General features: G+C 43.8%; 1 long non-coding RNA gene and 1 pseudogene across 1 annotated transcript; one reads left to right on the top strand and one right to left on the bottom strand.

Moving 5' to 3' along the window:
* Positions 1-5,845: 5,845 nt before the first annotated feature.
* LOC147245806 (uncharacterized) lies at positions 5,846-8,565 on the bottom strand (annotated as a pseudogene).
* Positions 8,566-10,673: 2,108 nt separating this feature from the next.
* LOC147245805 (uncharacterized) lies at positions 10,674-14,236 on the top strand. Its single transcript, XR_015110009.1, has 3 exons — positions 10,674-11,736; positions 13,571-13,744; positions 14,010-14,236. It is a non-coding gene; the product is annotated as an uncharacterized LOC147245805 (long non-coding RNA).
* Positions 14,237-14,649: the final 413 nt, after the last annotated feature.

The raw sequence follows: 14,649 nt of genomic DNA, 5'->3' as shown, positions 1-14,649 counted from the left end.
AGGCTTTCCCGACCCCCCCCCCAACGGTCGACAGGGCTCATCGTGTCGCCATCCCGAGGAAACAGGGTGACCGTCCGCGTCCATTTATCGCTCGGATCCATCACTACCAGACGAAGGAACGCATCATGAGACTAGCGAGGGAGGCCGGACCGCTCACATTCCGCGGAGCCAAGGTTCACATGTACCCCGACTACAGCGCTGAAATCTCGAAGAAGAGGGCGGCTTTCCTCACGGTCAAGTCACAACTTAAAAACGCCGGGTTTACATGGACAAAAAATGACTTTTCTCTCGCCAGGTGAGGTCTCCTCCTTTCTTGCTAATAAACAGCCGGACACATCCCACACCCCGACAACTCCATGAAATATTTATGAAAAGTAGTGAGTTACTGGACAGTATTGTAATGCCACGGAAAGCCATTACATTGCCTTCTAACGCAGGCTATAGGCTATATAGGCATGCCATAATCTAAGTGTGACAAACGTCCTATGTTCATTCTCGGGAATATTAATGTTACAGGCTGTTAGCAGGCTGTCACTGTTATCCTGTCTGTTATTACTTATTTTTACTTTTATATAAGCATTTTTATGACTCAGATATATTTTATGAATATCTGTTCGTGGAAACGCTCCACAGAAGTCACAATGGTTTATTATTAATAAGCCCTGTAATGCCTTTGCACAGTTTCATGTTTAAATCTGTAAAGTATTTTAAGTGTAAACAGAGTTCTTGTGTTAGTGTTAGTCAGTTGTTCTTAGCAACGGTAGTTGAGAGCACTGGTCGTGCCCTCCATGCCCCTTCCTTGAGAGACGTCTCTCTTTTCTTTTTCCTCTTTTTTTTTTTTTTTTTTTTTTGCCCCAGCCTTCACTGCCTACACCATATATATCCTCATTTCCTCATAAGATATGACATCTAACTGCAGGCAAAATCAGCCAATCCACTTTGTGTCATTAAACGCCAAAGGTATGAATACTTGGGTCAAACGACAAAGAATAGGTTCGTATTTACAACAGTTAAATTCTGATATAGTCTTCCTTCAAGAAACTCATCTTAAAAATACCCACATAAACTATCTGAAGAGAGGTTGGGTTGGCCAGGTATACCATTCACGGTTTAATGCCAAAGCCAGGGGGACAGCAATTCTCATACATAAGGACATCCTCTTCCAAGCTAAGGAGGTGATTGCAGACACGAATGGTAGATTTATTATTGTTGCTGGCCTATTGTTTGCCAGTCCTGTTATCCTTGTCAATGTTTATGCCCCAAACTATGACGATAGCAATTTTTTCAATAAATTATTCTCCACCATACCCTGCCACGATAATTACAATCTGATTATAGGGGGTGACTTTAGCTGCGTACTCAATACTGTATTAGACAGGTCCTCAAACAAGACTCAACCTCTGACTAAATCTGCTAAAGTTGTAAATGATTTCATTGCTCAAAACGGTGTTTCAGACATTTGGAGATTTAAATTTAATGATAGAAAAATATTTTCCTTTTTCTCTAACTCCCATCACACATATACTCGCATAGACTACTTTCTTTTAGATAATAGATTGTTGGGAAATGTTAGCGATTGCTCCTACCACAGTATTACAATTTCTGATCACGGTGCGGTCTCATTTCGTGTTTCTTGACCAAACTGCTCTAGGCCCTCTCACAAATGGAGACTTAACCCTCTCCTTCTAGCTGATGAAAATTTCGTAAATCACATCTATTCTCAGATTCAATTTTTTCTTGAAACCAACACTTCTCCAGAAATCTCCCACTCAACCCTTTGGGAGACCCTTAAGGTCTATCTCCGGGGGCAAATAATCGAATACTCCTCTAGGGCAAAGAAAATCAGGATCGCCAAACTTAATGATATCTCCCAATCGATCGCACGGATTGATAGTCAATACCCCACCTCCCCTACCCCAGCACTTTTTAAAGAGAGACTACGACTACAGACAGAGTACAACTTACTTTCCACAGACAAAGCTACATACTTAATTACAAAAGCTCGATACAATATTTACGAGTCTGGGGACAAGGCTGGCAAATTACCAGCACAACAATCTCGTCAAGCCCAATCGTCCCGGCTTATTCCCAAAATTTACAGCACAAATGGTGAAATAATTACAGATCATGTCAGAATCAACAACTCTTTCAAACAATACTACAGCAATTTATATATGTCTGAATTCGATGACAACCTCTCTCAAGTTAACTTTTTCACTGAAAACCTAAATTTTCGCTCTGTTCCATCCGGTATGAGCTCGGTATTGGGTTCTGAGATCACTAGTACTGAAATTTTAGAAGCCATTAAATCCTTAAAATGCAACAAAGCATCTGGCCCGGATGGGTATAATTCAGAATTTTATAAAAAATTTGCACTCCAGCTGTGCCCACTGCTCCAAACAATGTTTAATGAATCCATGTCATCTGGTCATCTTCCACCAACCTTGCGACAAGCTGCAATAACCCTGCTACCAAAACCAGGCAAGGATCCGCTCCAATGTGCCTCCTATCGCCCTATTTCCTTACTAAACATTGACTACAAAATTTTATCCAAAATATTAGCAAAGAGATTGGAGAAGGTTATACCACAAATAATTTCGCCAGACCAAACTGGGTTCATTATAAATAGGCACTCTAGCTCAAACATTAGACGGCTCCTTAATATAGTTTACTCCCCGCCTTCCTCCCCTCCCGAAGTGGTGATCTCGCTTGACGCCGAAAAAGCGTCCGATAGAGTAGAATGGCAATATCTGCTTCTAGTACTGGAAAAATTTGGATTTGAAAACTCCTTTATTTCTTGGATAAAACTCCTCTATGCCAACCCTCTTGCCTCCGTCATCACTAACGGACAGCAATCCGAATATTTCTCTCTTGGTAGAGGCACACGCCAGGGCTGCCCCCTATCACCACTACTTTTTGCCATTGCAATTGAACCTTTAGCCATCGCTCTTCGACAGTCAAAGGACTTCTTAGGTGTGGAACGAAGCGGCCTCACATACAAGTTATCATTATATGCAGATGATCTCCTTTTATATGTCTCAAACCCCTTAAAATCTATTCCTGTCATTCTTGATACCCTAAGTCTGTTTGGGAGAGTCTCAGGTTACAAAGTCAATGATGAAAAAAGTGAAATGTTCCCTCTTAATCGGATGGCTTCTCTAATCCCTACATCTCATTTTCCATTTAAAACAGTAAGCAAAGGCTTCAAATATCTTGGGATTGAAATTACACCAACTTTTTCTTCTCTCTTCAAAAAGAACTTTGGTATTTTATTAGGGAAATGTAAAAAAGATATGGACAGATGGAAGAACCTCCCACTGTCTCTAGTAGGTAGAATTAACCTCGTTAAAATGATTGTCCTACCAAAATTTCTCTACCTCTTTCAGAACATTCCCATAATGATCAGAAAATCATTCTTTAAATCATTAGAAGGGTGTATAACATCATTTATTTGGAATGGCAAACCACATAGAATTAAAACAAAGGTTCTCCAGAGCTCAAAAAAATTTGCGTGCTTGGCCCTACCTAATTTTATGTATTATTATTGGGCATGTAATATTAAGCAGATGTTACATTGGATCGACGGTGACCTACCTGACAAAGGTGAAACCTGGGTGCAAACTGAGTATGCATGTAATCAATTTAATCTAAGATCCTTAATATGTGCCCCATCGCCCCCCTCCCCCCAAAACCAATTTCGTACTAACCCAGTGGTCTATCACTCAGTCCGGATTTGGTTCCAATTTAGGAGGCACTTCAAATTACTAGCAACATCAGTACACTCCCCCGTTGAGAACAACCATAATTTCCCACCCTCTCTCACTGACTCTACATTCGCAGTTTGGTCCTCAAGGGGTATTAAATCGCTCTACAACCTATACGTTGACGGTAAGTTTGGATCGTTCTCTCAACTTTCTCAGCTATATGATTTGCCAAAAACTAATTTCTTTAGATATCTCCAAATTAGAAATTTTGTTCAGAAAAACTTGACTTCTTTCCCAGATCTTCCGGAAAACAACACAGTTGATCTTATCCTATCATTGTCCCCATATAAAAAAGGTGTAATGTCAATTCTTTACAAAAATATTTGCAACATCGTCCCTCATTCTTTGCAAGATATTAGAAAACAGTGGGAGGATGATCTCGGAAAGGAAGTGACAGATGACCAATGGAAGACAGTGCTTAACCTAATACACACGTCCTCCCCTTGTGCTAAGCACAGCTTGATTCAACTTAAAATAGTTCTGAGAGCACACTTGACCAAGGCTAGGCTGGCAAAAATTTTCCCTAATATTGACCCTTCATGCCCTCACTGTAAGAGCCAACCAGCAGACTTCATACATGTGTTCTGGTCCTGCCCCAACCTTAGCACATTTTGGGCTAACATTTTTCATGCCTATACTATAATGTTTCAGAAAGACATAACTCCCAGCCCCATGTGTGCCTTATTTGGATTTATTCCTGAAACCTATACTCTTAGAGGCAAACCTCGTGTAGTCATTGCATTCACTTCCCTGATCGCTAGACGAATCATTCTCCTCTCCTGGAAAGACCATGCTCCTCCTAGCTTCTCAAGATGGATTAAAGACACTATGCAATTTTTGAAGCTTGAGAAAATATGATATACCCTCAAAGGGTCTCTGCAAAACTTTAATAAGACTTGGACTCCCTTTTTAGAGTATTATGAAAGCTTGCAAATCCCATTGAATAAAGCAGACTGAACGAGCTGCGGAACTGGAGTAATAACACCTGTGTGGCGGTGACCCCCCCCCTTCCTTTTTTTTCTCTTTTTTTTTCTTTTTTTTTAATTTCATTTGATTAATCTTTTTAATTAATTAATATGATTACTAATATTTTCCTTTTTTTTTTTTTTTTTTTTAGAAAACTACAATTGGGACTATCCAGGGGCAATTGTGAGGGAGGGATAGGGAGAGTTGGGAGGGATGGGGAACGGGTTCTTTTGTTGATAATGCAATCTATGCTGTAAACAATGTATGTCCAGTATATATGAAAATCAATAAAAACTGTTAAAGAAAAAAAATTACTGTAAAGCTGTAGTTCACATAATTACAAATTACACTTAATATGTAGTGTTAAGTTATTTTCCATTGAAGCCTCATTCATTGTCTGATATTGTGATGAGAGCCATTGTCTTATTTCATTTAATGATATAATTTAAACAAACTTTGTTTGCACTGGGTGGTTGGAAGGACAACTTCTTTTAAGTTATGTTGTAAAGAAATTCAGTTTGCTGATGCTCACCTCATGGAAACAAACAGACATTTAATAAGTGAATGTTATATTGTTGTAAAGAAATTCAGTTTGCTGATGCTCACCTCATGGAAACAGAATCAGACATTTACCGAGTGAATTAAGATTAGAGTGAAAGCTTTAATCCCAATTTTATTTTGAGACATTTTGCATACAGCAAGTCTTGTAGCCTTTTTTGGCAAATGTTCCTGTAAAGTGATTTTACAGCTTTGTTGCATTAAAGTGCATCAAAGAGAGATCTTGTGTATGTCCTCCTCATTAGAATACACATTTGTGCTGATCTGGGCACTGCAGTAATAAAGTTCTAACTATATGTTGTTCATTGGCAATCAAGTTAGGTGCAGCTCAGGTGATATTGCGGAGTAATCCAAAAGTAGTGTAACTAGTAATGTAACTAGTTACTTTCAGCAGCGAATAACTAAGTAAAGTAAGGGATTACTTTTTTAAAAGTAACTAGTAATGTGTAATGGATTACTCTTTTTGAGTAACTACCCCAACACTGCATATAGGAGGGTAGAGAGGGAAGAGAGGAGTAGAGAGAAGCCCAGTGCACCATGGGAGATCCCCCAGCAGCCTAAGCCCATAGCAGCATATCTAAGGGCCAGCCTAAGAAGCAAAGGAAGGTCTTAAGTCTGCTCTTAAAGGTCAAGAGGGTGTCTGTGTCCTGGACCGAAACTGGGAGACGGTTCCACAGGAGGGGAGCCTGATAGCTGAAGGCTCTGGCTCCCGTTCTACTTTTAGAAACTCTAGGAACCATAAGTAACCCTGCATCCTGGGAGTGGAGGGTTCTGGCTGGATAATAGGAGACTAGGAGCTCTGTCAGGGATGAAGGAGACTGACTGTTGAGGACTTTGTATGTTAGAAGGAGAATTTTGAATTCTATTCTAAATTTGACAGGGAGCCATGCAGAGAAGCCAGTCCAGGAGAGACATGGTCTCTTCTACTAGTTCTTGTCAGCACGCGGCAGCAGCATTCTGGACCAGCTGGAGAGTCTTTAGGGACTTATTGGTGCAGCCTGATAGGAGGGAGGTGCAGTAATCCAGCCTGGAAGTGACAAAGGCATGGACTAGTGTTTCTGCATCCTTTTGAGACAGGATGTGTCTGATCTTAGCGATGTTTTGTCAATGAAAGAAAGCAGTCCTAGAAATTTGCTTCATGTGGGCATTAAAGGACAGATCCTGATCAAAGAGAACTCCTAGGTTCCTTACGGTCGTGCTGGGGGCCAAGGTAATGCCATCCAGGGTACCTGTCTCATGAGATAGGGTGTCTCTAAGGTGTTTTGGGCCCAGGACAATGACTTCAGTTTTATCTGAGTTTAATAGAGGGAAATTATGGGTCAACCAAGTTTTTATCTCCTTTAGACGGCCTCCAGTTTAGTCAGCTGATTTATTTCATGAGGATGCATTGATACGTACAGCTGTGTGTCGTCTGCTTAGCAGTGAAAACTAATTAAGTGTTTCCTAATAATGTGACCAAGAGGAAGCAGATAAAGGGTGACGAGGATTGGTCCACTAAGATCTAATAAGACCAGCACAGAGACCAGTCCCTCATCTGATGCTATTAGGAGGTCATTGGTAACTTTGACAAGTGCTGTTTCTGTGCTAGGATGAATCCTGAACCCTGACTGGAAATCCTCTCATGAGCTGTTGCTGTGGAGAAAGTCACAGAGCTGTTGAGCAACTGCTTTCTCCAGAAGTTTGGAGAGAAATGGAAGACTTGATATTGGTCTGTAGTTGGCCAAAACTCCTGGATCCAGGGTTGCGTTTTTGAGAAGGGGTGTAATTACTGCCACTTTAAAGGACTGTGGGACGTAACCAGATACCAGCAACACATTGATCATGTCCAAGAGAGAGGTGCTAACGAGGGGTAGAGAGTCCTTAAGTAGCTTGGTTGGGATGGGGTCGAGAAGACAGGTGGATGGTTAAGAGGAGGAAATGATTGAACTGAGCTCATCAAGGCTAACGGTAGAAAAACTGTCAAGTGCATGTCTGGTCCTCCAGCAGCCTCGAAGGCTTCTGAGGCTATAGGTGCCATGCTGTCAGCTGATGGCAGGAGGAGGTGAATTTTCTCTCTAATAAGGACAATTTTGTCATTAAAGAAGTCCGTAGAATCTTTGCTGCCCAGGGAAACAGGAATGCTTGGTTCAGTAGAGCTGTGGCTCTCTGTCAGTCTGGCTACAGGACTGAAGAGGAACCTGGGGTTGTTCTTCTGCTCCTCGATGAGTGCCGAGTGGTAGGCTGCTCTCGCTATACGAAGGGCTTTCTTGTAACTTTTAAGGCTGTCTTGCCGGATTGTATGAGACTCCTCCAGTTTGGAGGAGCGCCATATTCTCTCTAACTTCTGGGTTTTTTGTTTAAGCTGTCTGGTTTCTGAATTGTACCAAGGTGCTTGTTTCCTTGGATTTATAGATTTCTTTTTAATGGGGCAATTGAGTCCAAAGTTGTTCTTAAGGTGCCTGTTGCACTCTTGATAAAATGATCAGTTTGGGAGGGACTAAGGTTGACAACAGTGTCCTCTGTAACAATGGGGCAAGACACTGAATTTAGCGCCAATGGAATCGCTTCCTTAAATCCAGCTGTGGCCTGATCAGACAAACATCTGGAAACACCGTTTTCCTGAGTGGAGTGTCGTTGATGAGTGCAAATTCAAAAGCGATTAATTGATGGTCTGATAAAAGCGTTCTGTGGAAATACAACTAGATGTTCAGCTTCAGTTCCACATGTTAGGACGAGGTCAAGGGTGTTGTTGTGATGGTGAGTCGGTTCATGAACAGACTGATGGAAACCAAGTGAGTCTAGAAGAGAGAGAAATGCAGCACCAGACTGTGGTTATCAACATCCACATGAACATTGAAGTCACCTACAATCATGACTTGATCTGATTTGAGAACTAAACTGATAGAAACTCTGAGAATTCAGATCAGAATTCAGAGTCAGGACCAGGAGGGCGGTACACAATAGTAGATAAGAGTGGCTGTAGAGTTTTCCAGGCTGGATGAGACAAACTGAGAATCAGGCTTTCAAATGAATTGAAACTTATTTTGGGTTTGGGATTTATAACTAAACTTTTGTCAAAAATGGCAGCAACTCCACCTCCTGGGCCAGAGCCTGGAGGAATATGAGTATTAATGTGACTGGGAGGAGTGGATTCTTTTAGACTAACATACTCATCAACAAGCAGCCAGGTTTCAGTGAGACAGAGCAGGTCAGTACAATTGTCAGATATCAGTTCATTAACCAATTCAGTTTTCAGCATCAGAGATCTGATATTTAATAGTCTGGTAGCAGGTATCATGGATACAATGTAGGATTCAGTCAGAGGATTGGGTAAGGACTCGGACCATTTTGAAGGATTGGGTAAGGACTCGGACCATTTTGAAGGATTGGGTAAGGACTCGGACCATTTTGAAGGATTGGGTAAGGACTCGGACCATTTTGAAGGATTGGGTAAGGAGTCGGACCATTTTGAAGGATTGGGTAAGGAGTCGGACCATTTTGAAGGATTCGGTAAGGACTCGGACCATTTTGAAGGATTCGGTAAGGATTCGGAATCATTCAAATCCTAATGAATCCCAACCCTAATCCCTACAAAGACTGGGTTGCTCCTTGTACTGATCAGTACAATTACAGAGTTTTACTCAAATGGTAAACATTTGAGTTTCACCAACTACAGTGAATGTTTTTCTGGGACAACAAACCCTTCACTTGACCAAAACAAGAAAAGCTTCTGTTTGAAGCTGCTGTGTTATGTGAGCACCAAACTCAAAGCTACGAGCTCCTACGCTGTCAACTGCTATCATACCATTGAAAGACAGAACCAGATTCCATGACAACTCCTGTTGATTTTAAAAGAAATGTGTTGACACAAGAAAAATCAGGTTTTAATGAACAGATGATTGATTGTGGATATTAATCTCATTGTTGCATCATTGAGGCACGAGTGAATCTGACACTAATCCCCTTTGATTGACAATTAATGTGAAACGAGGACTAAAATGGACCCAAATGCAACACACGAGACATTGGTGAAGGAAAATGCAAAAGAGCTTTCTGAGCAACTTGGGAAAGCTTGGCTGATGCAGAAGCACGTCCACCAGGGAACGGGAGCAGGTGAGAGGGGAAGGGGCTGCAAACAAAAATCAGAGCAAGAAAGGAAAAAGGTCCAAAAAAAAAAAAAGGTCTTCTACAAAACACAACAAAGGAAAAGTCAGCATGGATGTTACCAAAGGGGCAGACAGGAGGCAGAAACAGGAGCAGGCAGGGTCGGCAACAGGCAAAGCAAGCAGGAGAAAAGTGCTGGAGACTCTCACAAAGCAGAGAAACAATCTGACAATGAGGAGGGCAGGGGAAGCTTCATAACCTGTGGGGTGAACAGGTGTGAGTGGTAGAGGCTGATTGGGGTGAAGATTGGCTGAGAGTGGGAGAGGGATGGGGGCAGCACAGTGGGCCTCACAGCAAGAAGGTTCCAGGTTCGAGCTGAGCGTGGGATTTCTCTGTGTGGAGTTGGCATGTTCCTCCTGAGCCTGGGTGGGTTTCTCCAGGCACTCTGGCCTCCTCCCACATCCAAAAACGTTGAAATTGACCGTAGGTGTGGCTGTGGAAGGGAATGGTTGTCCATCTGTATGTGTTGGCCCTGCGATGGACTGGCGACTCGCCCAAAGGCAGCTGGGATAGGCTCCAGCCCCCCTGCCAAGGGCCTCCGTTCCTCCTCCAGCCTCCAAGAGTGGCCTGTCAAACCTGGTGTTGAAGATGTGGGCGACGCCTCTGAGCTACGGAAGTCTATCTCCTGTGGTGTCACTGCAACCACAGTCAGTGCGTCAGATGTGAACACGAAGCAGTGTGACACCTGGAGGGAGCTGCTAGAAGCTACAGCGCAGGAGCTGCATGGGGGGGCAGATCAGAACAGGGACTGCACTGCTGAAGGTCACCGCAATGCAGAGACCCTCATCCTCAAGTGATCCCAGCGAGAGCTTCCCAGAAGAACTGTGGCTCCTGAAAGCAGGCAAACCTGTCTCATCCAGCAGCAGATTGCTCACCTTGTCACCTGAGGTGGATAAGGAGGAGGAGCTCATTCGTGTTGGCGGCAGACTCCGTCATGCTGAAGACCTGGAACAGACAGTGCATCCTATGGTGTTGGATCCTGGCCACACCTCTTCATCGCCCACCGAGGAACACCAGCTGAGTTGTAGTCTGTCCTCTAGTCTGGGAGAACTGAACATGAGGAACAACCAGCTGCAGGATTCATGAGTGAAGCTGCTGTCCTCTAGACTGGAGGATCCACACTGTCACCTGGAAACTCTCAGGTCAGACAACACCTCTCACTTTGTCACACCTTCACGCCGGTGACAGTCGTCGTTGGAGGTGTCATGTTTTCAAAGCAGCCTTCCTCTCGTCCATCTGTCCCGTTCTCCTCAACATCATATCTCAGGCCCTGTGTGCACCTGGTTTGATCATCCACCCTGATGTGTTCCATCACAAGTGGCTGGCTGTGCTGAGGCAGCGGTGCCGTTGGTGGACTTTTATCATGTTTGTCATTCAGAAATTAAAAAGCAGAAGAGGGAGAAATGATCATGATCCAGACCAGTTGTGTTTCTCAGCATGTTCCTAACTCATCAAATTCCCCAAGATGTTGATTGCAGCTGCAGTAACAATAATCTCTCTCAATGAGCCTCCACATGAGAATGTTTTGATCAGACGCTGCCCCTCTCTCTCTCTCAGCAGGGGGTATTTCCACTTAAACAAAGAGTATCAGCTGATGAGGCTTCAGTGTGACCCAGGACACCTTTTTCTCCCCACATTTGTGGACAGACCAGCTCTGAGTACGGTTTCAGTGCTCAGATCTCAGGATACAGTGTGTGTGTGTGTGTGTGTGTGTGTGTGTGTGTGTGTGTGTGTGTGTGTGTGTGTGTGTGTGTGTGTGTGTGTGTGGAGGTCAAAGGTCACTGTGAGAGCACAGTTTTTGGTGTGACTCAATGATTCACACAGTTCGCAAATATTCACTCAATTGTCTCATAGCATGAAATGATCACATTTTATAGCCCAGGGTCAAAGGTCAACTTCCATGTGACATCATTATCCATTCATCAAGTCCATCTCAGTACCACCTTGAGGGATCAACGGTGATTTCCATTTCATCAAAATGACAATTGAAGTGTTCTGTCAAAGTCTTAAATGATCTGCACTAAGAAAATGAGGCATATATAAATAATGTCTCCGTGATTCTTGACCTTAAAATTAGAACATTTTTCATCGCTGACAGATGTGTTTTCAAATGTTTCCATTTCTTCTTCAGGCTGGTGAAGTGCAACCTCTCAGAGAGAAGCTGTTCAGTTCTGTCTTCAGTTTTCAGCTCTCAGTCCTCTCGTCTGAGAGAACTGAACCTCAGTAACAACCAGATGCAGGATTCAGGGGTGAAGCTGCTGTCTGCTGGACTGCAGGATCCACACTGTCGCCTGGAAGCTCTCAGGTCAGAATACAGCTCTTATCTGACCACGCCCCCACGCCGATGACAGTCATGGTTGTTATGTGTTTTCAGGCCTTCCTTCCACCCGTCCGTCCGTCCCATTCTCCTCAACATCGTATCTCTGGAAGGCTTTGAGGGATCAACGGTGACTTCCACTTCACCAAAATGAATGTTGAAATGTTTCACTGAAGTTCTTGAAAATGTTCTCAAATATGTTTGAATGTGCAAATGAGGTATCACCTACAACTTTCCCAGCACGTATAAAAGAACGTGATTTTAGACAACGTGTGCTCAGCTTCATGTGGTGTGATCAATGAAGAAGGATTCAGAAACCTCAAGTTAATCACGTGCACTAGCAGTTATCAGAAATGTCCACCAGGAGGCAGCACAGATCTGTTTGGGAGGTTTTTCCCACAACTCAAACATTTATACTCCTCTGGCAAAGTCTTTTTCACATAAATGTCTAATAGCATGAAGAGATGACATTTTGTTTCTGACAGGTCAAAGGTCAACTTCAATGTGACATAAAGTCATGCAAAATCACCTTTCTACTCTCATGGGGAATTGTGGGTCTCTTGAAACACAATGAATTGGAAGAGAAGTTCTGGACCTGCTAAGTTTGCAAAGGCTCATGAGAGAACTGTTGTTGTGATTGTGTGCTTCATCAGTAAAGTGGACTTGATGACCAGATCTCCCTCAGTGGTCACCACGTACCAGCATGAGTTTAACGCCAGGAGTGACAGACAACTTTTCCAGGAGTGCCTGAGTCCACTGAGTTGGTTTTTTCTGAGCGAGCTTCTTTTTCCAGTGAGGAGCAGGCGTTTGCTGCCGCCTCCATTAAAAATGCTGCAGTGTAGCCATCCTCTTCTTCAGAGTTGTCCTCCTGTTTAGTGCAGCGGCTCCAAGCACTTCTACTTGAATATCTCTGGTGCTGGTGTCATCACCGCCTCTCTCTGATGTGGGTGGGGACCTGTCACCTTGGTAACCCACGCAGTGGAGGAGAGGCTTTTTCCTGTTGTATTGGTTCATCCTCAAGTATGAATGTCTGGCAGATTCAAGAATAACAGAGAATAAGAAGTGTTTGATCCAGGCTTCAGCCCCCCCCCCCCCCCCCCCCACGACCCTTAAGGAACAGCCCTTATAAGCGGTGTAGAAAATGGACGGATGGATGGAAGCGTTTGATCAGAGGCACGTGAGAAGTTGCTCTCCTGTTGTGTCTGGCATGACTCAGCAAGACCAGCCTGCACACGGACGTGACAATGAAATGACAGGAATCTGACTGAGCAAATCAGTTTACAAGAGGGAAGTCTAAACAGAGGCCGGGTGGGAGGCTCCATTGTTGCTGTTCGACAGTATGAACTTGACAAATCAGCTGCTGGTGTGTCTGAGGGAGTGAGACCAGATGGACAGAATACAGTTGTTTGTCCAACAGTTCATCTTGAACATCAGAAGAAGGAGAAGAAGAAGAAGTCCTTCATTGTTCCATGGACATTGGACGGTGAAATGTTGCCTCTGAATTTAAACCGTCCTCTGTGGAGCAGTGAGGGGCAGCATGAAGTGCTCAGGGACCAACCCCAGACCTCCTGCCAGAACCTTGGTCAGCAGCACAGACAGGAGTAATCAACCTAGCATACCTGCTTGTGATCGATTACTCTGGCCTGTCAGCTTTGTGACTGAGGAAACTGCCAGTAGGACAGCCCAGCTGTACGACACCCCTTTAGCTTCAGACTCTTACATCAACAATGAACGTCCCACTTCATCTTAGTGAAGACTGTCGGTGTCTGTGTGATTCTTTTGATATGATTTTGTAAAGGGAACTATGTTTTCTTAACTGCAGTCTGGAAGGATCTCAGGTCAGAGAGGAAGGCTTTACTTCTTTGGCCTCAGCTCTGAGGTTCAGCCCCTCCCCCCTGAGAGAGCTGGAGCTGAGCTTCACTCATCCAGGAGGCCCAGGAGTGAAGCTGCTGTCTGCTGGACTGAAGGATCCTGGCTGGAGACTGAAGACTCTCAGGTAGGAACATAGAACCTGAGCTTCAGCACAGCACTGCAGGTTATGAGAGAACGTGCTCAGAACTGTTTCAGTCATATTTCCTTCTCTCTCTCAAAGTTGATCACACTTCACGGGGTGATATGGCCCAAAAGCAATAACAGCCATATTGATGACATCACAAAATACTGATTATTTTTCTTCTTTTTTTAAGGTTAATTTCAAGAACATATAAATTCAACAGGCCAGCATGAATGTCAGTGACATCTTTGTGAATTCTTCCCTCCAGAGTTCAGCCGTCACCAGGAGATGCTGGAACGTGGCTTAGGGGGTCGAGGTCATCAGTTGAAAGACGACGTACTGGAGTGGGTCCTTGCTGGACTCTAACCCAGAAAAGGAGTGTTGAGGTGCACCGGGAAGCTTCAGAGCCTGTTCAGGTGGAGGTTGATTCACTGAGGCTCAGTTCCCCAGGCAGCTCCAAGCTTCAGGTTTTATCAGCTGGTTCAGACGCTTGTATGTAGATTGAATATGAAATAAACTCTTCTGCATCACACACCTGCTGTCTCTTTAGCTCTCCTTTCACAAGCTCACACCCAGGAAACTTCCTCTCCAAACTGGCGTCACAAACAGGATCTCACATGCAGCTGAGAAACAGTCAGTTGATCTCAAAGTCCTTCTTGGCTTTTGCCTCACCGTATCAAAGCTTGATGAGATCTCAAGAGCTGGAATTGGTCTGCACGGTTGTGAACGACTGTCAGAGATCTCTGTAGGTAGGAGGGTGAGCTGCTGCTGGTCGGGGCAGCTGCTCTCCTGCCTGACCAACAACAGAGACATCTTTTCCAAATTGAGCAAAACTATTGAAAGAAAGCAAGTCAGGATCAAGATCAAGGACAAAAACAAAAGCTTTCTAAGCAGAAGTTTGGTGCCCT

This window comes from Aulostomus chinensis, chromosome 18 (assembly GCF_037954235.1).
Source record: "Aulostomus chinensis isolate RoL2024-O1b breed Wild chromosome 18, RoL_Achi_v1.0, whole genome shotgun sequence".
In the NCBI taxonomy this organism is placed as follows: domain Eukaryota; kingdom Metazoa; phylum Chordata; class Actinopteri; order Syngnathiformes; family Aulostomidae; genus Aulostomus; species Aulostomus chinensis.
Note: the sequence above shows the minus strand (reverse complement) of the source record. Positions and strands in the feature narration are given on the sequence as shown.